Raw genomic sequence first — 22,933 nt, 5'->3', positions numbered from 1 at the left:
ACTGACACAATGGCATTTCTCAAAATAGAGAACTGTCTTAACAATTAACATGGGTGCTTTTTTATAAAATTCTAATATATGAATGTACAATATATAACCCAAAATGTACATATCTATGTCCAAAAGTACATCAGATAGAGAAAAATATGTATACAATGTTAACTTTCATAAATTGAGCCCAATTGTAAATGCACACAGTTATAGTATGGATAGTTGTGACATGATTGAGACTAATGATGTTTCAAAAATCCTAAGTCTATAATGTAATTTGTATGACCAAAAATGTATTTTAAAAAAAAATCTTTTTTTTTAACTCAAGTGAGAGTCCTTGTGAAGAAAAGTGAATTTCTGAAACCTTATATTTATTTTCCTTCATTAAAATGTTAGCCATATTTAGAGAAAAGTTCTTTATCATTAATATGTTAAAGGAAAAATCAGTTAATCAAAAATCATGCTCCCTTCTACTACTAATAATGGCTCATGTAGCTTCTTTTAACGCTTCCTGGCCTATCCTGAAGGAAGTTTTGGTGTTGGCATAATTGTGCTTCTTTTTCTTCTCTGGGCTTGTGTTTCAGATAGCCCTTCATTCAGCCCGCACAAGGTGGAGAGTCTGCCCTCTAGCCCACTTTTCTTTCTCCCCCCACCTTAGATCTTTGATCCCTGGATTATTTACAGTTAATGATTTCTTTCATGTTCAAAATAATTCTTCTGCTCAGAGTGATTATATACAAGCAATATTTTTCAGTATCTTCCTTTTAATTATGAATATGTATATATTTTTCATTAAGTGCTGCCAATTTCAAAGAAAATATTTCCCAGGAGGTACATTAGAAATAATCTCACAAGCAGAATATAAGAAGACAGAATGATTTTTAGAGATCGCAAAGAGCTATGAAAAAAGACATCAGTAAAAGAAAATTCTATCTTGAGAGCTAATTTGGAAAACATTCTTAAATGTAAATTAAATAAGATTAATATATGCATAACAAGTTAATCAACCTGTAGTATTGAACTGCTGTAACAAGTATTCTCAGTAGATCCTATATATGAATTTTCGTTTGACTATATCAGGTTTCTATTTTCTCTTAGCAGAAAAAAGAAGCATATATACATATATAAATCTGGCTAAAAATAACAGACACCACACCAAGTATACTGACTGAGATTTTGTTCTCCTTTGTTAGAAAACACACACACAGAAGAGGTAGAGACAAGTAGAATAGAGATTGGCAGGGGCTAAAGGGAAAGGAGAGGGGAGTTAAGTTTAATGGGCACAGAGTTTCTGTTTGGGATGATGAGAAAGTTCTGGAAATAGTGGTGATGGTTGTACAACAATGTGAATGTACATAATGCCACTGAATTGTACATTTAAGAATGATTAAAATGGTAAATCTTAGGTTATTATATTTTACCATAATTAAAATATATAGATATAGCCTATTGGTACAAACACCAGGAGTGTTGTATGATAAAGCTATAACTAAACAGGAAAAAATAAAAATGCACACACACTCACAAGTGGAAAACCTCTGGCAAATAAAAATCTGACAATGTTCTTTTACAAATATTGGAGGTTCAAGGTATCATTCTTATTCTTCAAAGAAGAATCTTTCTCTCTCAAAAAAGGTAGCCATATAGAAAATATCTTTAATGAAAAAAACTTGGCAAAAAATATTACTTAAAGCATATACATCATTTATCAAACATCATTTAGGAAAGGATGCTAAATGAAATTTAAGAAGCTTGTCAAACTTTAAATATCAAAATAAAAAAATGTTTCTCTTGTTTTTTGATATCTGTGGACTGTTCCCTGTAGAAATCTCATTTATTTAACACTAACCAATTTCTTTGTATATTATGGAAAAGTGCTAATTTAGGATTTTTCTGCTTTGAAGTGAAAAACCTTGTGTTTGTTTTGAGCCTTTTTAAAAATATGCAATGATTTTTCTGAACAAGATATAGTTCCAACATAGAAACTTAGATTTCTTTACTTCAAAAATGAGTATGTTTTAGAAATGCTTTGCCATTTTTTCCCATATTGATTCATAAGTAGTACATTTTGCCAAAAACATTACCAAATCTCACCTAAGCTACGAAGATATGAAGTCAATTAGATTTTCACATAAAATATCTGGATAAATACTAGAAAACTTAAATGGTCAAAATTTTTATATTTTCTATTGATGAAAAAGTTTTGGAAAAAAACAGATTTTTAATCTCAAGGAAACCAATCCAATCAAAATTTATTTTTATTAATGACATTCATTTACATTTCCTTTGAATTATGAAAGTACAAATGCAGCATTAGCTAATTAGCCTGTCACTTAACCACTGAGTAATTACTTGTCACCTTAAAGAATTATGAATATCTTAGTGAAAAAGAAAAAAATTTCACTGAAATTTAGGACTTTTAAATATACCATTTAATAATTTGATATTCTACAAGCACACACCCAGCAATCTTGTGGTGAATGCATCTGTGGCAAGTGAGTCAATAAACTCCAGGAGTTCTTAGGCACACACTTGATGTAGTGTTGGCACATCACCAGATGATCAGCCAATGGCAAGATGATTCATTGTTAATTTTTCACCTTGGTCAGACACCTTTAAAATTAGTGAAATCCTCTTATAATTAGTTTCTATGAATAGTAACTTTCTATTAGAGAATAGTTTTCCCTTGAAATATTACTTCACATTCATTAAAAAGCATTCTCCTATCTTTTCAAAGTCTAATGCCTGCAATGACATTAAACTTTAAAAATGTTTTTCTTTCAGAACAGATATTTTCTGTACATTATTCCACTACAGAGTAAATGTTACACAGAGTTTGCTCTTAATTGATTTGTTTTTTTTAATTTAACTATGTGTGTGGAAATTATACATGCATGATTTTTGTATACACAATGATTTCCTTTGCTAACTATTTCCATTCTGTTTGACATTTACTGTACTTAATCAACAATACATCTGCAGTCTACATCTTTTATGACATTAATTTATTGTATAAAAAGATTACCTTATTAAATCATGCAGCCAAGAAATAAAGTTAACATCTGTTATCTTTCCTTTTAAATTTTATTATGATGTAGGCTTTCTAACAATTTTAAGGAAATTTAACCAGGTTATATACCTGCTTTATTGAAAGATTTTGTTTTTGTTCAGTTTTCTGAAATAGCACTTTTTTCTCCTTGATGGTGAAAATGTAATAACAATACATTATTTTTTACAGTGATATGATTTTTATAATTTTGTAAAAAGGGTAGAAATGTAAGCCCACAACATAAAATGAAAACTAATATGTGCATATGTGAGGGTATATTAACTTTTTATAATCATATTTCCAATTTTGTCTTGTGATTATTTTTCATGTTATCTAGTACAGGTTTTCATGCTTTAGAATTGGCTTTATGATTTTAATTTTAATTACTGTCCAATATACCATGAATTCAAAGCAATACAATCCAGTTTTTCAACAGTTTTAGGATATTTAAGTTGTTTTTATTTATTTATGAAGCAAATTAATTCATGCAAGAGACTTTTTATCTCTTGAAAAAAAAGTATTTATTTCTCTGAGTTCCATAGAGTTGCACGCTTAATCAATACAAACATAATCATTGAAAATATTTTGGTATATTGTTTCAAGCAATGAATAAACTATTTTATCAAATTCAGTGGTCTACTGGTATAAATATCTGTTAATTAGTGCTGGGGTAATCCAGCAGTTTTTAAATAGTACCTCAAAACTGCTTTAATTTTTATATACTGATTACTGGCAATAGTAACCTATTTTGTTAATAGATGTTATTTATCATTTGTAATTTTATTTCTATTGTTTGTACTACTTGCTAATTTATATAATAAGAGTAAACTTTTCATATTTATTAAAATAATTCTTTAAAATTAACTTTCAATAAAAATATATACCCTACCTTTTGATTCTTTTTTATTATTTTTATATATAAAATCTGAAATATAATCATATCAATAATTTTCTATGTGATATTTTTCAATATTTGTAAAGTTTCAAAAGTGATTATTTATAAACTGACAAATAGTCTATTTTCCTTATACTGTGCTTTGTATATTTTATGGGCAATTTATTAATTCATCATGATTCCACACTATTGGGTTGGCCAAAAACTTCATTTGGGTTTTTGATAAGATGGTACAGGAAAACCCAAATGAACTTTTTGGCCAATCCAATAATATTTTACTCAATTATTTAATTGTTATAGGCAGATAATATTACATTCTATACTCACAAAAGGTTATCATTTCAGAGAACTAGATGTCCTATTTTGACTTTACTCAAACAATTCAAAGGAAATATCTCTTTTCTCCCCACACTGAAACTAATCCTTCTGTTGATCTACTTAGAGTCTGGTTTCAGCAATACTGAAAAAAAATGTGTTTACATTTCTCAGTTAAATAAAATAACATAACTTTTATATAGATAAATGATTCTTATATTTATATTGTACCACTCTTTGTTCTTGACTTGCTAGAATAACTTAAGTATATGTAATTATATATCAAATTTCAGTTAAAAGTCCCTTAATAAGTATTACAGTCTCTTTTATTTCTATTATGGATTTTTCAAATTTGATCTAGGGAACCCTTTAGCAAAGATTTCAAATTTTCCATCTTACAGAATCAGGTATTACTATAATTACATATATTAATCATTATCCTTATAAGGATAATTACTGTACCTAATTTAGATATCTTTTATATAATACTTCTAAGCAAGCAATATTAAAATAATCTCCTCAGTGTATACTTGAAGAAAAACATGATCCAAAAGGATACATGCACCCCAATGTCATTGCAGCGCTGTTTATAATACCCAAGACACGGAAGCAATCTAAATGCCCATTGACAGAGGAATAGATAAAGAAATGGCACATATATACAATGCAATGTTACTCAGAGATGAAAAACAACAAAATAATGCCATTTGCAGCAACATGGATGGACCCTGAGAGTGTCATCCTGAGGGAAGTAAGTCAGACATGGAAGGAGAAATATCACATGACATCCCTTATATGTGGACCCTAAAAAGAAATGATATAAATGAACTTACCTACAAAACATGTAGGTAAGTAGACTCACAGACGTAGAAAATGAACTTATGGTTGCGAGGGGGAAAGAATAATTATGAACTTTGGGAAGGTCATGTACACACTGCTATATTTATAAGGATAATCAACAAAGACCTATTGTATAGCACATGGAACTCTGCTCAGAGTTTTGCGGCAGCCTGGATGGAGGAGAGTCTGGGGGAGGGGGATGCATGTATATGCATGGCTGCGTCCCTGTGTCATTCACCTCAAACTACCACAGTGCTGGTAACTGGCCATGTTGCTGCTGTTTAGGCACTCAGCCGTGTCCGACTCTGTGTGATCACATGGACTGCAGCACGCCAGGCTTGCCTGTCCTTCACTATCTCCCAGAGTTTGCTCAAATGCATGTCCATTGACTCGATGATGCCATCCAACCATCCAACCAGATGCCATCCAACCAGAAGGATGCTCTGTTGCTCCCTTCTCCTCCTGCCCTCAATATTTCTCAATATCAGGGTCTATACCCCAATACAAAATAAAAATTTAGTTACAAAAATAAAATAAAAGGCAATAAAAAAGAATACAATAGCTATAAATATATATAACACGTATAGTGTATGCTTTTAGACAACAATGTATAGTTATATACTAAATTGAATGATATAGTAAAGTGTATGCTTTATATACTGATATAATAATAACTAAAATATAATTAATATGTTTCAGACACTTATTTTTTTGTTCTGCTTTACATCTTTATCTTTACCTGCATAAATAGTTGTTAATAATGTCAAAATAATTTAATATTTGTAAATGCAAGATACCATAATAATTATGGCTATCTGTAGGCTACAAAGAGCTCTAAACATATGTTGATGATATTTTAATTTTTATGCCACAAAATAACCCAGTTTTAAAAATTATTTTCAATAATTTATTTCTTATCAATACATAGTTTAAGCTTGAAATTTAGTGAGTTCTTTAATATGCTTGTGAAAATTCTACTTTTAATTTTTAAATTTAGAGTTCATAATCTCTGGTTGTAGGAACATGATGTTTATTGTACCAGTGTAATGAAGGAGAATAAAATAAACCAAAGGAAAATCCCATAGCATGTGTAAATTAATACACAAGTTTCAAATTTTTGCAGACATGGTGTGTTCTTTTTCAGATTAGTGAATATACTCAAGATACTGTGATAAACTCAAGATACTAAAAAAATTCTGTAATACTGTAATCTTTCATGTGTCACATAGTTCATTTATGCCATCCTACATTTAACAGTGGAAACTGGCAGACTTTATTTTTGGGGGCTCCAAAATCACTGCATATGGTAAATGCAGCCATGAAATTAAAAGACACTCGTTCCTGGGAAGAAAAGTTATGACCAACCTAGACAGCATATCAAAAAGCAGAGACTACTTTGCCAACAAAGATCTGTCTAGTCAAACCTATGGTTTTTCCAGTAGTCATGTATGGATGTGAGAGGTGGACTATAAAGAAAGCTGAGCGCTGAAAAACTGATGCTTTTGAACTGTGGTGTTGGAGAAGACTCTTAAGAGTCCCTTTGACTACAAGGAGATCCAGCCAGTCCATCCTAAAGGAGATCAGTCCTGAATATTCATCGGAAGGACTGATGTTGAAGCTGAAACTCCAATTCTTTGGCCAGCTGATGCGGAGAGCTGATTCATTTGAAAAGACCCTGATGCTGGGAAAGATTGAGGGCAGGAGGAGAAGGGGACGACAGAGGATGAGATGGTTGGATGCATCACCAACTCAATGGACATGACTTTGAGTGGGCTTTGGGTGAACTCCAGGAGCTGATGATGGACGGGGAGAACTGGTGTGCCTGCGGTTCATGGAGTCACAAAGAGTCGGACACGACTGAGCGACTGAACTGAACTGAACTGAACTGAACTGTCTCCAAAGCTCAATCAAATAGAGAAATGAAGGAAAATACTCAACCCATTTATCTGACCAATCAACCAATCAATATCATTGATTACATGAATTCTGCCTATAAAGTAATGTGCTTGAATGCAGTGTCAGTCACCTAATAAAAAATACAGCATAACCCTTGGTCCCAAGTGCTATCATCTATATGTAGAGAGAAAGATGGTGTATAAGTAGTAAGCAACATCAGAGACAAGCAATATCAAGACACATACACACACACACACAAATAAATGCAAGTAAAATGAAGGAACTTTGAATAAGATCAGTGGTTTGTTATCAATACAATTCTTGGTGTGCTCTTTCTTTATTATAACTATATGTAAATCTATATTTACCTCAATAATGTTTTTAATTAAAAATGAGTTAAATTCTTGTTTGGACACATGTCATCAGAGTTTGGAGGAGAATAAGATCATCTACAAATAATGTAGTCATAGAAGGCATTTGCGAGGACCCAGAATTTTAGCTAGACTTGTTTAAATGAGCACTGTTAAATAGATGGAAGAAGTGAAACATTCAAATCAGAAAACTTAGGAAAAGCAGTCACTGAGAAAATGTGATCAGTTGTCAGCAAAGAGAAGGCAAATTTGTTGGAAACTTGATTTCAGATAAAATAATCCTGAATTCTAAGACTGTTCTCACAGTCTAAGTTAGAAGTCAGAAGTCAGTCAGAAGGATTTCATTCTCTATACAATGTGGAGCCAATCATATTTAGCTGAAACTCTTGGATTCTGACTTTCTTTTAGATAAGAGAGTACACGTTGGCAAATTGAAAGTTCTTGATTCTTCTTTGAATCCTTCTGTCTTCTAAACATATATAAATTACTGCATACTAGTGTCCATACCGACACAAAACTAATTCCATTATACCAGTCCAGATTATATTTGCAATCACTTAAATTTTTTTAATCACATAAAAACAATGTATAAGTAATCATATTTTGAAGAATAAATGGTCAACAAAATAAATATGGAATTAGAACAGCTACAGAGAGAATATACTGTTTGTTTTCCATCTTCTAAATGAGCAAAGTACTAAAAACTCTTTCCAAATTACACATAGATTCCATCATGGATCAGTTAGATATAAGCACTAATTGTTCAGAGAAGTATTCCTATGGCTTTATCAGGTGGAAAGAATAACAAGTGATAATTCTTTGTATAAGATATTCTCAATAGAGGTAAAGCTAAAATAAGAAAAATGCCTGTCACATAGAGAAATAATAAAAATAATACTTATTAAAATCCACTCATTCTTGGGGCATTTAATTTAGGAAATTTAGCAAGACAAATGATAGTAATTTTCTAATTTTATCCTACAAAGATATTTTAAAACAGGATACAATTTCAATGCTCATAATTAGAGAAACAGATACAGATATTTATGTTACAGTTCTTTTTTAAACTTCAAGTTAAATTTGAATGCAATACAACTAAGATATAAAACTTCCATATCATGAGGGAAAAGTAATGTAGTTAAGAAGAATCATACTCAGTCCACAGAATGAAAGACTTGGAGAAAAATAACTAAAGCAGCAATAAAGTCTAAATTGAATGCATAAAATGATAATTAAGAGAAGGTTAATTCCAGATATTTCAGTTAGACAATAAATATAACTGGTTTATATTTAAATATAAACTTATGCATTAGCAGGCAATTTACACGATTGTGCAAAAAGTTACCATAATTACGCACTGAGTTCCTCAGTGTCAGGCAGCATGGAAAGTAAACCCCAAAATGAAAAAGAAAACACGAAGCACAATTCCCTGATATTATGAAGTTGAGTGTCTAGCACATGGTTATCCAAATACACCTATTGCTAAAAGTCATAGGCAGACATCTAGTTCAAGACGGCAGAGGAGAAAGATGTGTGCTCATCTCCTCCTGCAAGAGCACCAAAAGAGCAACTGGCTGTTGAACAACCACCCACAGGAGGCCACTGGAACCGCCCAAGAAAAAAGACCTTATGTCCAAAGACAAAAAGGAAGCTGCGATGAGATGGTAGGAGGGGTACAACTGCCATAAAAACAAATCCCATACCCACTGGGTGGGTCTGCAGTGGCTCAGTGCAGCGACGGGGGCACTGGCAGAACAGTCCTGGAAGGGCCCAGCCAGAAGCAGCAAGAAGAATCACAATCCCACAGTGGCTAGAACAAAAACCACATTACAGAAAGTTAATCATGATGAAAAATCAGAGTGATATCCCAGATGGAGAGAGAGATAAAACCCCAGAAAAAAACAATTAAATGAAGTGGAAATAGGTAACCTTCCAGAAAAATAATTTAGAAAAATGATAGTGAAGATGATCCAAGATCTCAGGAAAACAGTGGAGATGGAAGAAATGTTTACCAAAGACCTAGAAGAACTAAAGAACAAACAGAGATGAACAACACACTAGAAGGAATCAGTAGCAGAATAACGGAGGCAGAAGAATGGATAAATGACCAGGAAGACAGAATGGTGGAAATCACTGCCACAGAACAGATTATAGAAAGAAAAAAAAAAAAAGAATGAAAAAATAAAAATAAAAAAGAAGACAGCCTAAGAGATCTCTGGGACATTAAACACACTAACACTAACATTATAGGGGTCCCAGAAGAAGCTGAGAGAGAGGAAAGATCTGAGAAAATATTGAAGAGATAGTAGCTGAAAAATTCCTTAACATGGGAAAGGAAATAGTCAACTAAGTCCAGGAAGCACAGACAGTCTCAGTCAGGATAAACCCAGGGAGGAACACACTGAGGCACACAGTAATCAAACTGACAAAATTAAAGACAAAGTTAAATAATAAAAGCAATAAGGGAAAAATGACAAATAAAGTACAAGGAAACTTCCATAAGGTTATTGACTGATTACAGAAACTCTGCAAGTCAGAAAGGCGAGGCATTATGTATTTAAAGTGATGAAACAGAAGAACCTACAATCAAGAATATTTTACCCAGCAAGACTCTCATTCAGATTTGACGGAAAAATCAAAAGCTTTTCAGACAAGTTAAAGTTAAGAAAATTTAGCACCACCCAACCCGCTTTACAGAAAATGCTAAAGGAACTTTTCTAAGCAAGAAACACAAGAGAAGGAAAAGACCTATATAAAAAGACCTATATAAAAACAATTAAGAAAATGGTAATAGGAACATGTATATTGATAATTACCTTAAACGTAAATGGATTAAATGCATGAGCCAAAAGACATAGACGGGATGGAGAGATGAAAATATGTGCATATATGCAGTTCCATTTACCACATCACTCTATTTAACCCTCCAAATTGTATGTAATTATTTTGTATTGTTAGGTTAATCATGTTTCCATGATGGGCTTGCATTGTAATGGTCTTTTTTTTTTTGGTCTGCCTATTGATTGTGACAACTGATAAATGTCTTCTGCTACTGTAAGTTTTGCTTAATACAATAATTTCATCATGATTGTGTGCTTGTTTGCTCAGTCATGTCCAACTCTTTGTGACCCCATGAACTGTAGCCCACCAGGCTCCTCTGTCCATAGGGATTCTCCAGGCAAGAATGCTGGAGTGGGTTGCCATACCCTCCTCCAGGGGATCTTCCCAATCCAGGGATCTAAGTCAGGTCTCCCACATTGCAGGTGAATTCTTTACTATCTGAGCCACCAGGGAAGCCCATAAATATTGGAGTGGGTAGCCTAGCTCTTCTCCAGGTGATCTTCCCAATCCAGGAATCAAACCAGGGTCTCCTGCATTGCAGGTGGATTCTTTACCAGCTGAGCTACCAGGGAAGACCTTATCATGATTGGTCAACAGGAAACAATAGAATTCTGTATCACTACCATTTAATAGGAAAACCTGTAAAAAAGAAATCAGGAAGCATTTGCTAAAAATACATATATTCATTAATATTACTTAGAATCTAAATTATGAGGTGTAGTGAATTTTACTAGGCTCAGAAATACTTTCAACAAATATACCAAGTGATATTAAGGATTAAGCAAGTTAGAAAAATACTTGTCTATTGACTTTAGTTATTGACTGCTAACCTAAAATATACATGCATGTTTTCCTGATACCCTATGAACAATAATTTAGATTGCCTGGTCATGGGGTCAATGACCTGGGTTGCAAATCCTCTTTTTTCATTACTTTGGTAACACTGACCAATGCCTGAGTTGATAAACTCAGCCTCACAATTCTCCACTACTATGCTTTTCAGAGCTCTTCACTGGAGAGAAATAAACTTTGTATTTTTTACTCCTTTTTCACTCTGGTTTTTTGGCACAGAAATAAACACTTACTAGAAGAATTCCATTTTAAAGAATTAGAGTTTGGAAGAAGGAAATGTTTCTAATGTATTGCTTTCTTACTGCTATTAATATATCTGATACTTTATTTTTATAAGGGCTTTATTATTGGCTATTTATTACAGTATGCTTCTCACTGGTTCCGCTGCATCAGAATAATGTGTAAAATAAAAATTATAATACCTGATCTCAGAGCTTCATTCTGACTTAATAGACATGGTTTGGAGAATAGTCAAATATTAGTAAATAGTAAATGAACACCCTCCAGTTGATTCTAATGCACAGTCATATAGTGGAAATACTTCTAGGAGACCAGCAATTTTTCAGAATGGCTATTATACTTCCTCTTCAGCTGGCAAAAAAGATGTAGTCACATTGTGTAAGGAAAGCATAACTTTAGAAAATGACCACACTGGTCTAGATTCAGGTATTTTATATTCACATGCTTCAGGTTGGTATTCTTCATTTGTATCTTATATTTAAATATATAGATATGTAAGTACACACACATATACTGCCTGGCAAATAATGGCTACAGTACAAATTTAAGGGTTAAATCTATTCCCTCCTCTCATTCACTTTCCTTACTGTGTTTACAGAACTCTGGTAGATAGGTTAGAACACTGGCCAGCAGAAAGGAGCATTCCTATATGGAGAAAATAAATGTATCAAGAAAAAAGCCATACCCAATATTCATATGTGTTAACTCTGTTTATACAATGACAAGATCATCCCCCACCCCCCCACCAACAGTTATTGTTGCTGTTTTGTTTTTTAGTTACTAACTCATATCTGCCTTTTTTGCAATCCCATGACTGTAGCCTGCCCGGCTCCTCTCTCCATGGGATTTCCTAGGCAAGAATACTGAAGCAGGTTGCCATTTTCTTCTTCAGGAGATCTTCCCGACCCAGGGATTGAACCCACGTCTCCAGTACTGCAGGCAGATTTTTTTTTACCACTGAGCCACCAGGGAAGCCCTCCAAACAGTTATACCACACTAGACGTGACAGTTTAAAAGTTCTCTGATGCATGTATCCATACATGGACCTTATCATTAACTTTTGGTGATTTACTCTCAAATATTAATAGAATAGACATTGCATTATCTAGAATGAAAATCAGAGAACAGTATAAACAAATCAAGTCAAACAATAAAAAGCAAAATCAACAAGTAGACAATAGAAATGATAGATAAGGTGGAATTGACACACAGTTCACAAAGTGATCTTACAGTTATGAAATAAAAGCAAGTTATAACAGAAAAAAGGTATATAATCAGAGAACAGCAGAAAGCTCTTCTCAAAGTTAAAAATACAAAAGCAGAAACTAAAAATTCAACATAATTTTTAAAATAAGTTAAGAAAACTTTCTGGAAAAAGAGAACAAAAAGAGAATGTCATAGGAAATTGACAAGTAAAGTCAACAAATTTACAGCATTTGATTAGGAGTTCTGATAAATTAATATGAACTCAAGAAATAAACACCTTATCAGAGAATGATAAAAGAAAATCATTTAAGTTTTCCTCTTAAAATTTATTTCTATCTATCCATCTATCTATAGCGCACCACAAAAAGTAAAGGGAAGAGTAGAAAAGGACCATGCTATCAAATATCTTACTAATACTTTATTTCATAACCAGGGTTAAAAGAAAAGATTGTGTGTGTGTGTGTGTGTGTGTGTGTGTGTGTGTGTGTGTGAGAGAGAGAGAGAGAGAGAGAGACAGACAGACAGACAGAAGGGAGAGAAAGAGAAAGACAGAGAGAGAGTGAATGGTGGGAAGAAACGAGTGGACTATTAGGAGACCCATCTAACGGAGCCAACAGAGAGAAAGAGAAAAATGGAAGAGAAGAAATGTCCAATGAAATAATTTTAATACATATCTTAGGACTAGAGAACACGAGTTACATATTATACAAGCTAAACTAAAATGCCCAGCAAAAACAGATTTTTTTAAAAGATCTATACCAAGGGACATTTTTATGATTTTTCAAAATATGGGGAAGAAAAAGAAGATCCTTAAACCTTTCCAATAAGCAGTGGGAAAAATGAGGGGATTCTGTAAAGAAAATATATAAGCTACATGAATGATAAATTCTTACTCTATCCAACCACTTTTGAATAGCATATCACACTGTACCTTTTCAATGATTCTAATTATAATATATCCTATTTCACAAAAAGAGTACAATAAAGAGGCAACGTCAGGGTGTGAGAGGGTGAGATATGTGGATGAGGTACTATGGACTTTTTTGCTTCACCTTTGCTTTTCTCTAAGGAATTCTGAATAACGCTTTTTCTTTAATCCTAAAATGAACTGATCATTTTAAGATTCAGTTCTCATTCTGGCTTTGAAGTTTCCTTTCCGACTTTAATTACCTTTGATGGTAGGGTATGAATCTTTTGCACAGAAGAATTTATATACTTAGGTTAATATAGCATAAATTAAGAAAAAAGAAGAAAAAACTTTTGCTTGAAGCAGCATTTTAAATTGTAAGGACACATCACATTGACACACACTCGATAGTAACATTGAGCAGCTTTTAACTAAGCTGGTAAGTGCTCTTCTTCCCCATCCCCCACCCCCTTGGAGACAGCTGCCCCTTCCAGCTCATGTACTGTTTTTTGCTGATAGACTGATGTCTTTATTTAGGGAGTTATAAAGAATTGCTTCTAGTCATCAGCAGTTTCAAAAACTAGCCATTGAAGGAGGGATAAAGCCTATTCAGAAGACGGATGACAGCTTTTCATTTGAGGATCATACAGAAGGATATTTCCTTCTATAAAAATAGATTCTTGCAGTGTAGCTTGAGACTTACATTTTGCAAGGGATTGCCACTCTTAAAAACAACATTGGAAATTGAAGACTAAAAGACAGCGACATTTTTTTTTTTCATGTAAAAAGGAACATACATGACAAAATTGTTTCAAATCAAATTATACAACTTCAACTTATCATACAAAAAAGGTCTCTGAAATTTGTGCTTATAATTATCATTTTTTTTAAGAACATTAAACTTTAGGAATAAATGGCTAAATTATCTTATTTAAATAAGCATTTTGTTTTCTAGGACCCAATTCTGTCTAATGCCTATGATTAGATAAAACAGTTTGTAACTAGGGAAAAAGAAAGAGAAGTGTGTGATGAGCACGAATGCACAGAGTATTGCTTTGTTATCTTTAATTATTTAAGAAAATGACAAACACACTCATTCATTAGTAAAACAGGAAATACATAAATGCCACTAAAACGGAATGATTTTGGATGATGATATTTTTTCATTAATTTTTTAGCAATTGGCACCCCTTGATAATATTTCTATACAGATACTGGTCAGCAATTTTTTTTTTACAATTTTCTCTTTTTTGTCCACTTCTAAATCCCCTGTGTTATATCCTACATAAAATTAAGACAATTCAAGTCTAGCATTTGATTTTTATACTTGACACTGTTCCTTTCCCAAGTTTTAGAGAAACAGTATCTTGGGATTCCCATCAGGTACTACAATCCAAAAGCTGGAGATACTACTCTTTTTCTTTTTTTTTTTTATTTTCTTTTTACTTATCACATTTACCAATAATAAAATGTTTTATTTTCTGCTATAGGATATTTTTATGAGTCCCTATCTTTTAATGTCGAGAGAGAGAGTGGTTTCTACCTCTCAAATAATTTAGAATATTTTAATTCTAAGATTACATTCCTTCTGAAAATGGCTACAATCTTTGTCCAAACTAAATTGGCAAGAAAAGTGACATTACACTTCAAAAATGCAACTCAGTGTCCTATTTCATGGCTTCATTCCATCAGGTGTCTGAAAACTGGTTCTGTCCAGTTTTACCGCAGGTCTGTCCAGAATACCACCAGCACTCACACTCCCAACCATTTTCATTGAGAGGCATGTATATCCAGGTAGTCTTTGCAACCCTAAGTCCGTGATCAGGCCACCCAAGATGGCTGTTTTCTTGCTATCTGTATCCCTTGGGTGGCTTAGTCAGTTAAGAGTCTGCCTGCAATGCAGGAGACCTGGGTTCTATCCCTGGGTCAGGAAGATCCCCTGGAGAAGGAAATAGCAATCCACTCCAGTATTCTTGCCTGGAAAATCCCACGGATGGAGTTGCCTATCGGGCTACAGCCCATGGGGTAGCAAAGAGTCTGACATGACTGAGCGACTTTCACATACATACATCCCTGCTGAACCAGTGCCTGCTTCACCTACACTTTACTCAAGTAACTGACCTTCTCACATACTTGTCCCAGGCCCCAGCTAGGAGACTGCTCTAATCTTTAGATAAGAATTTTCCACCAAGATAGCTTATCAAAGAGGCCATGAGGGGTGTGCCCCTTTGCTTGTTTCTCTGTTAACTGATGGGCCAATCTGATGTCCGTTCCCCATAGTATAAGCGGTAACTTCACTCTCCCACAGTAGTGAAGACTGCTACCACATCCTGCCTCCACCTGCTGCATGGTGGGTGTCACTCCAGGACCTTGCTTCAGACATGTAAGATCTCCCTAGCCACTAACTCACTGTTATCTCTTGTGGTAATTCTGGGCTCTTTATTCTGTCCCTACACTGGGCAAGTACAGGGCTGGTAAACCTGCAGGGTGAAGCCCAACACCAAGGCATTGGGTAGAATGACTTCTTGAATTGCTTCATCTCTATATGCTGGTTTTCATAACATATCTCTGTCTCCACCTAGTCTTCAGGGTTGCTGATGTGTTGTTCCTTGCTCCTGAATGTAAGCTCTTTCTTCGTTCAGCTCTCTTTCAACCACTTTGGACCACACTGAAGGTTTCTTGGAACTATTTCAGGTAGCTTGAGCATCTTTACCATCTTTTTAATACTGAACTCCAGCGTACTAGGAAACAAAGTGGCAGATAAAATTGAGGCTGTCTAGTCCACTGCCATTTCATGACATGGGGGAGTTGAGTGGTTGCTGCACCTTCAGATTTTAGCTAAGAGTAGGATATAGGGTCGCTTTGATATTCAGTTCAGTTCAGTCGCTCAGTCGTGTCCGACTCTTTGCGATCCCATGAACCGCAGCACACCAGGCCTCCCTGCCCATCATCAACTCCCGGAGTCCACACAAACCCATGTCCACCGAGTCGGTGATGCTATCCAACCATCTCATCCTCTGTCATCCCCGTTTCCTCCTGCCCTCAATCTTTCCCAGCATCAGGGTCTTTTCAAATGAGTCAGCTCTTCGCGTCAGGTGACCAAAGTACTGGAGTTTCAGCTTCAACCTCAGTCCCTACAATGAACACCCAGGACTGATCTCCTTTAGGATGGACTGGTTGGATCTCCTTGCAGTCCAAGGGACTCTCAAGAATCTTCTCCAACACCACAGTTCAAAAGCATCAATTCTTCAGCACTCAGCTTTCTTTATAGTCCAACTCTCACATCCATACATGACCGCTGGAAAAACCATAGCCTTGACTAGACGGACCTTTGTTGGCAAAGTAATGTCTCTGCTTTTTAATATGTTGTCTATGTGGGTCATAACTTTCCTTCCAAGGAGTAAGTGTCTTTTAATTTCATGGCTGCAGTCACCATCTACAGTGATTTTGGAGCCCAGAAAAATAAAGTCAGCCACTGTTTCCACTGTTTCCCTGTCTATTTGCCATGAGGTGATGGGACTGGATTCCATGCTCTTTGTTTTCTGAATGTTGAGCTTTAAGGTAACTTTTTCTCTCTCCTCTTTCACTTTCACCTCTGATATTAGATAGAACTTTCAAACTTTCTGGGATTACTTAGTCAGGAAGAGTGTAAAACCATCTTGATACCATATACCCAGACCTTCAATTTTGAACATCAAACATAACAAACTTAATTTAACTGTATTTAGCCATAAGAAAATCTCCTTAAGACAGAAGATTTATGATTTACCTAAGGGAGCAAGGGAAGGTCATAGGTTTAAAAAAATACAGGTGAGGAAAAATTGACCCCTTGGACTGTAGTCCACCAGGCTCCTCCGTCCATGGGATTTTCCAGGCAAGAACACTGGAGTGGGTTGCCATTTTCTGCTCCAGGAGATCTTCCCAACCCAGGGATTGAACCCAGGTCTCCCACATTGCAGGCAAACGCTTTACCATCTGAGCCACCAGGGAAGTCTCTGAGGGAAAATGCACATCAATAAATATATTGAAATATTATCCTACCACATACCTTGCATTTTTAGTTGATCACCACATTTGCAATGTGTGAGTTTTAAATTGGGCCCTTCTTTGGGTCTGGAAGGTCCCCTAGAGAAGGGAATGGCAACCCACGCTAGTATCCCTGCCTGGAGAATTCCATGGACAGAGAAGTCTGGTGGGCTAGAGTTCATGGGGTCACAAAGAGTCAGAAACAACTGAGTGACTAAAAATCTTCTTTCTTAATTTGATGAAATTCATTATCTAGATATAGAACATAATAACATACAGAATTAAATTAATTTTGAATGGTGGTTCAGTACTTTGATTAACAGGCAAACTAATAAACATTAAAAAATACTTTACTTTTCAAATCCTCAAAGCATAAATAATAATACTTAAATATTGAATGTCAGATTAGATGTTAGACTACATATGAAGAATTCTGGCAACACTGGTGAATGGCAGCTATGTAGGCTAGCAAAGCATACTGGTACATTTGTAGGAGGCTTTAGCAAAAAGGTGTTAACAGATTGAAACTGCATGTTACACAGGATATTTAAGAATAGGTTATTATGAAGATTACTTTTAGAACGAAAATTACTCTGTATCTAATTACTGAATGTCCTTAATCCTCTTATCCTGCTTTATTTTTCTCAATAGCACTTATCACTGTGTTTACATATTTTTTCACTTGACAATTGTCTCTCTCATCCATCATAATGGAATCCATATGAGCATAGGGACTTTCTTATGCCCTCGCTATGTCTCCAGTACCAAGTACAGAGTATACAAATAAGAGGAAAAAAAATTAAAATGTGAATTAGTTTTTTATCAATTAAATTTAGACACTCAAGAATATAAGTTAAGAAATATATTTATCTGTTTGTTATTTAAGTTTACTTGATGGTGAATATGTAAATTTAAACTTTAAAAGAAAACAATCTAAGCTTGTCTCTTAATATCCCCCTGCTGCTACTAAGTAGCTTTCCTAGAACAATAGGAGGTAGGTCTAAACAAAATGATTTAGTGCTAAGGAGAGAATAGAAGTGTCTTTCTGGTAGCATTCAAACCAGAAATTATTTACCTGAGTAAATTCCTCTCGCCAGATCAACACAGTGAACTTTATAAAAAGAATCTGGAAGGCAAGACATAGTTTCATACTTAGAAAAGATCTGTTCTCACTAGAGTAGAATTTTTACAGTTTGCTTTAGCCTACACATGTTTAGGGGGCTTCCCGGGTAGTGCTAGAGGTAAAGAACCCACCTGCCAAACCAGGAGCCATAAGGGATGTGGGTTTGATCCCTGGTTTGGGAAGATTCCCTGGAGAAGGAAAAGGCAACCCTTTCCAGTATTCTTGCATGGAGAATCCCAGGAACAGAGGAGCCTGGTGGGCCATAGACCACAGGGTCACAAAGAGTTTGACACTGCTGAGGTGACTTAGCACACACACACGTTTAGGCATTAGCAAGTACGAACAGAAGAGTAGTAAAAGTGCCTTGACAAATCTAATTATTTTAATTGCTGAATCTTAAACCATCACAGAAGAAGGGTAATTCTTTGTGACCCAAATGTTAGCGCTCACGTATGAGGAAGGATTGATGACTGCATAGAACTTGGGCTGCGCTGACACAGACGTGCAGCAGTCCAAAACACAGAAAACAATCGTCAAAAAAGAGAGTACAAGCCAGGAACAGGACAATTAAGTGAGACCTTGGGAAAGGACGGACACATGCAGATTCAAAGGCAGAAAGGCAGCACCCAGAGACAAAACAGACCGCCACAGGCAGATAGCCAGAAAAGCGCATAGGTGTTTGAAGAATTGAGCAGGGGTATGTTACCAAATGTTTAATGAGTGGCACTTTCAATTTAAACAACATGAAGGAAACAAACAAACAAACGTTTGTTGCATTTGTTGATTTTCATGGTATAAATTACCCCCACTGTGGCTTACGTCAAGCTAAAAATGTTTAAGAACTAGACTGCAAGATTCTTGAAAATCTATCCTGTGGGTCAACCTACCCGTTGTGGAGAGTAATCATATCTAGGTGAACATGCGGCATGAAGGTCCTACTAGAAATGCAAGTGAGGACATATAAAATTTCAGGCTAATGAATTCAGACTAATGAATTTGCTTTTTATTCTGCAGGAAATGATGACCTGTAGTGGGCTTTGAGGGGTGTGATGTGTTCAGACCATACTATTCACAGATTTTATACTGTTAGAATGAGGTTAATGAATTATAAACTAAAAGCTAAAAGACAGCCATATATTTCAGATTGCCAGAGGAAATACACACTGAATGTATAAATGTATTTAATGGGAAATAAATTCCTTTCATCATTTTCCTTTTCCCTCTAGTGATATCTTTTTGAAATAAAAATCTTGTATTAAAATAGGTATTTTACTCTCTTCTCACTTACATTCCTTTAACTCTCTGTTACACTTACTTTTCTAAGAGACTGCATTTACCTTGGCATAATGGAACTTCCCCATGAAAGAGAATGGAAAAAACATAAAAATGCTGCTGTTCTGTTTGGCTTCAGATCTGTCTGCAAACAGATCTTTAGGTAACAGCTCTGTTTAGTTTGTTATGCTTACCAGAACGTAGTCCTATAGCCATCCCTGAACTTAAATTAGACCATCTGTGGTTGTGGTAGAAGGAACAACAGCAGCAACAAAATCAGAGGCAACTATGGAAAGGAAGGAAGAGGCGAGCACAGACATGCCTCCTCAGGGAGCTGGTGACATTTTCATTAAGGAGGCCCATTTCTTAACCTCTAAGATATGAAAATCCACACAGACAAATGTTAGCTGTTTTATATTTATATTTATTTATATCTTGTTTTGCCCAAATTAATGTGAACTCTTTAGACTTTGAAAGCTCAAGTAAACTTTTCTACCTTTTAGGAATTTTCCTGGAATCTATGTGCTGTGACATATAAAAGGTCTGAAATCTATCTTATTAGTATCTCTAATAATCCTACTCAAGAGTTTAAGCAACTTTCATTAAAGTGTTCATCTCATCAAGTCATGATAAGTAATTTAAAAATTCCTTCACTTCTTTTCTCCATGAAAGACACGTAAAGCATAATTGGTTGCTATTGTGGTAGACAGCATTTGGTATGATTATTTCTGACACTTTGCTTATCTTACTGACACACAGTACAATCTTCAGATAAATAAAATAACGACTCACTTCCCTTCACAACAAAGAATATGCTCAGAGATAACAATGATTGGCAAATTTTGAAACTCTACTAAATTCATATGTTAATGAACAGCTGTGATGTTTCCCAGACACAAACTAAAGAGAAGACAATTCCCAGGTTTCCATAGAATCTAAAAACTTTTACAAAGACTCAAACTAAGATATGAAAGAGAAAATATCAGTAGCTTTCACAATATGTTCATTTACCTTTATGGTTTTAAGTTGTCACTCTGCTTGGTTAAGAAGATCCAAATGTCATGTCAATGCTTTTACGTATTTATTTTACACTGTTCTACCTTTATTTAAAAAAAAAAAGAGTGGATGTCCCCAAATACACAATGCCTCTCAGGTTGCTGTAATTCTTTACTTTTTCTCCATGGAAACATTAATGCCAAAACTGAGGGTACATCAGGAAATAGTGTTTAAATTAGCAACAATTATGTCAATGTATATAAACTAGGGCTTCCCTGATGGCTCAGATGGTAAAGAATCTGTCTGCAATGCAAAAGACCCAGGTTTGATCCCCTGGAGAAGGGAATGGCAACCCACTTTGGTATTAATTATGACATTTGTTCATGTTCTTCCTGGAGGCAGCATAGAGGTCTATGCACCAGCTAAGGTAATTAGTAAAGAGATACAACAATGACTAAGAGTCCTCAAAGAGCTCTCAGTCAGACACCTACTTTCAAAAACATACTCCTTGCCATCACAGATTTTACAGCTTAGATGGGGAGGCAAGACATATGTACATGAAATGTAAAATAACTACAAAATTTTGAAATTAGATACATTCTTATATTTCGTCTGTGACAAAGTCCTCTCAGAAATAAAACAGGAGTTTTGCTTTTCCACCTTTCAGTACAAATTAATATAAAGCACTCATTCAGAAACAAATAGTATTTCTTTTATATTAGGCTAGGATATATGCCACTTGATTTACTTTACTTCTAGTTGGTCTAACTGCTAATATGGTTTGTAAAGATTCATTCACTCTGACATTCACACTGATAGAAAATTTTCAATGAAAAGCAACTCAAACACTTCTCTTTGTCTGTTCAGCCTGCTGTGCCACAAATATATGATGCATCCAAATGATATTATGCTAATCAGATCTACCAAATGGCAGGTGCCATGAGAAATAGAACTCTTTTTCAAGATATATATATACATATATATATATGTATATATATACGCATGCTAGTATTTGACTTGAACAAAATAAAGATATTTCAAAAAGAGGTGTAAATTTATATTCACTATAGTCTGTATCTGTATCTGATTTCTGGATACCTGGGACATTTCTATCAAACCACATCTATAATCTAGTCAAGGCATAACTTTATCACTTAAATTAGACATCAGACTATATGCATCCTTTGTTTTCTGGTCAGAATCAGTGTTAACACTCTTAATTACATAGAAGGCAGGGATGCCATCTAACAGGTTTTGGGACATACTACCATCTACAGAACCAAATACAATAATCTCAGTGAATATCTGCACAGACTTTATTTCATGGTAGAACTTTTTTAACCATTTCTCCTCAAACACTCTTGTTAAATCTTACTGCATCAATTGGTTTTCTTCTCCTTTATTTTTAGCTCTGTCTACTGATTAAATCCTGAAGGCTACAAACATGCTGAAGACTCATTTATATTTAGGAATTTTCCCTTGATCCCAGTCCCCTTCCACCCTATTCCACACCCCCCCACCCCCATTTCCCTTTCTGCCCAAGTTAAGTACATCTAATATTTGTTCCACTTTGAATGTTACTTCATGGACTCAGAACTGGGAAAATTTTTAGTGGACTTCTAATTCTCCAATTCAATATAGACTCAATTCTTTAATTTGAGCTTTGTAGCACTGGAATATGTTAAAAATATCTTGAAATCAGCATATATCAGTCTTCATCCTAATTATCTTACCTCTAAATCTTCCCTCTTCTCTTCTCTTCAATAATCCTATTTATTTGCCATTACCTTAATCTGGCAACACCTGGGTGCAGTACTTGGTCTTCCTATTGGAAGCATGCTCTATACAAGTGACTTCAACCATCACTCAGATAAGGGGATCTAAATTTAAAGGGTATATTGAAACACAGAAGGAAATTTTCAAAATGGAAATTTGTGTCTCTCTCCAATAAATCTAGGTCAGCAGATTTGGATTGGGGCCATGTTCTCTGTAAGTGGGGAAAACAAGCTAAGTGATTCTGATATATGTTTCTGTTCAAGAAGTCATGATGATTATAGTTTTAGGTTATCTAAGCTCCAATCCCATCTTCTAATTGCCTCAGTTCAGTTCAGTT

This window comes from Cervus elaphus, chromosome 28 (assembly GCF_910594005.1).
Source record: "Cervus elaphus chromosome 28, mCerEla1.1, whole genome shotgun sequence".
Taxonomy (NCBI): Eukaryota; Metazoa; Chordata; class Mammalia; order Artiodactyla; family Cervidae; genus Cervus; species Cervus elaphus.
Note: the sequence above shows the minus strand (reverse complement) of the source record.